This window comes from Montipora capricornis, chromosome 12, assembly GCF_036669925.1.
Source record: "Montipora capricornis isolate CH-2021 chromosome 12, ASM3666992v2, whole genome shotgun sequence".
In the NCBI taxonomy this organism is placed as follows: domain Eukaryota; kingdom Metazoa; phylum Cnidaria; class Anthozoa; order Scleractinia; family Acroporidae; genus Montipora; species Montipora capricornis.
Window position 1 is genome coordinate 34407438 of NC_090894.1, and position 2500 is coordinate 34409937.

Genomic DNA, 2500 nt, shown 5'->3' on the forward strand with positions numbered 1-2500 from the left:
TCAATTGACCATAACATTGATGTCCAATATCAAAGATGTATGCTGTAAACTAGCTACAGTGTCAAATGAAGTATTGCCTCCTCGATGGACAGAGCTGAAAAACGACTGCGCATGCGCCAGATAGGGAGCACAAATCGTGCATGAGACGCGAAGTGTCCATTACGATCGTTTGATCTCGTCTTCTGCCTGTGTCACTTTATAACTCTTGACGGTGTGAATTTTGGAAGTGAGATCGTGGTGATTTAATTTAAGGAGACACATCAGATCTGTGTAATATATTTGTGTGGAATTTTTGGGCCTTGAGATCCAAACCCAGTTAAATTTGTTTGGGAATATGCGCTGCAGAAACTAACCGAGGCTACGGTGAGTGTTCCATATTTGTTTTTGAAGCATGAAGTGTTCACAACGTTTGGTTCAGTTTGCACACTAGGGTATTGCCCATGCAATCTCTACAGTTTTCATCAACAAGATAATTTGGGCAGGGTTTTCTGAAATCACCTTTACAATCAATCATACATGTATTTACAATGCGTTAATTAAACGTAACATGTTCTAAGAGCATTATTTGAAAGTTGTCAACCTTCTCCTTGAACCAAGGCAGCAGTACATTTAGAGTGCTGCCACTCTGCAATAGCCACTTAACCTCCTGACTGCCCCCATAAAGGCAGCTGTCTAAAAGAAAACACCTTGCCAACTTGTGAAGTTGGAATGAACACAAGTACTGGCCAGAACTACACAGAAAATATTGAAGTTCTTTGTCCCTGTCTCAGGGCATTTCTTCAATGAAAAGGTAAATTGGTTGCAAGACTGGCCTCTGAGATTACACTCAGAAGAAGTTCTAGTTGCACAGTAGTGTGATCAATAACATTGTTTAATTTATTGCCATAGTGAGGCTTGATTACAGAATCATAAATACTTGCCCACCAAAATACCCTGTGCAATCAACTGATGCACCCATGTTCGGGAGACTGTTGGCCTGTTAATTAATGGAACATCGATATATTAGGAAAAGAACAATTTGTTAAATAAAAGTACAAAGTCCAGGCCCTGCTTCCTGTTAATCCTAGGATTATTGACAGGGAAATACTGCTTCAAAGTGGCACCCGAGTGACTTAATTGTAGTCTAGCTTCCACAATCGCCAAATAATAATGATCTATCATTATTGTAATAATGCAACACACTTTGTGTCAACATCTATGTCAAAACTTGGAAGATGGTATTTTTCTTTCCCCCTTGACTGGCCATTATTTGCAAATCTATGTTCAACCCAATGTCCAAGGCAAAATTATGGTTAGACTCAAAAAATTTAAGAACATGTGTTAAGGCAAACAGTTAAGGGTCATTGGTTTATGTGTGGTTTATAGTATGTTTATATGGTTAGCTCATCATGTTTTCTTTGTCTTGGTTGTGTAATAAGAATGACTTTTTGTACTAATTTTCACAGCCCCCATAAAAACTGATATGTGCAGTTTCCTGTGTCTAGGAAAATAATAATATCATTATGATATTGTAGATTATAGCATTGTAATATGCATCTCATGGACAATAACATTCATTTTCGTTTTTTGTCCTTAGGGAGATGGATCCACCTGGTATTATTTGCGGCAGTTTTGTGAAATATTAGCTCTAAAAGGAGCGAGAAGAAATTCAGCCTTTTTTTTCTTAGCAATAAACCACAATAATCTTATTGAGTCACTTTGTTCATGTTGGTAGTGTGGAACAAAAGACTGGATAAAGTCACTGAGAAATCCAGACAATGCTGTTGAGTTTTAAGCAGTTTCTTTAGTACTCTTCACATTGTCAAACTTTTCAGTTTCTTCTTAGAACTGAATACCAGTCCTTAACCTTTTTTCAGTTATGAACTTTTTGGACCATCACAGAGCTTTAAGATGCCACTTTTTTAAATGTTGTACTTATAAAAAAAATGGGGACAACATATTCAAGCAAAAACATCACAAATGCATGTTGTTTGCACCTGCACGCAAACTTTGCGAATGCTTTTGATCTGATGAGTTGCCAACCCAGTAATGCTTCAGATACATGTAGTGATGTCGAAACCCAGAACACCTTCAAACACATTCAATGACAAGTTGTCAGAGAAAAATTTTAAATTAAAAACAAACATCTTCTTGAGCATTGGGACCCACATGGAATAGCCCTTGCATATGTGTATTATACTGATGACTGGATTCCATCTACTTAATATACAATCATCTTTTTAGGATAATACCACCTACGCCAGGCGGCAGATAATGCTAGAGTGAACTTCTTGCTATACAGCTGAAAATATTAATTTTGTGGAATGCCCCTTTCAGGGATGTTTCCTAGTTGTCTATGCTCTAAAGATTTTGTTCAAACCCATCAAGTACAATGTAGCATGCATGTGTGAAATGTCTCAAGTTTAGATCAGTTTTGCAATATGCACTGTGTTGTCTGAACTGATCCTTGTAAAATTTTTGTAGTTTCTTGTCAATTGTTAAATATGGAAAAAAGGGTTTA

At 37.0% G+C, this 2500-nt stretch overlaps 1 long non-coding RNA gene across 1 annotated transcript in view; it reads left to right on the plus strand.

The window, feature by feature from the left end:
• Positions 1-135: 135 nt before the first annotated feature.
• The window catches only part of LOC138026767 (uncharacterized), a 2696-nt gene continuing 331 nt past the window's right edge, over positions 136-2500 (plus strand). Inside the window, exons 1-2 of the long non-coding RNA XR_011127339.1 lie at positions 136-363; positions 1577-2500. The exon at positions 1577-2500 is cut by the window's right edge and continues 331 nt beyond it. This is a non-coding gene — a long non-coding RNA (uncharacterized lncRNA). The remainder of the gene's footprint in view (positions 364-1576) is intronic.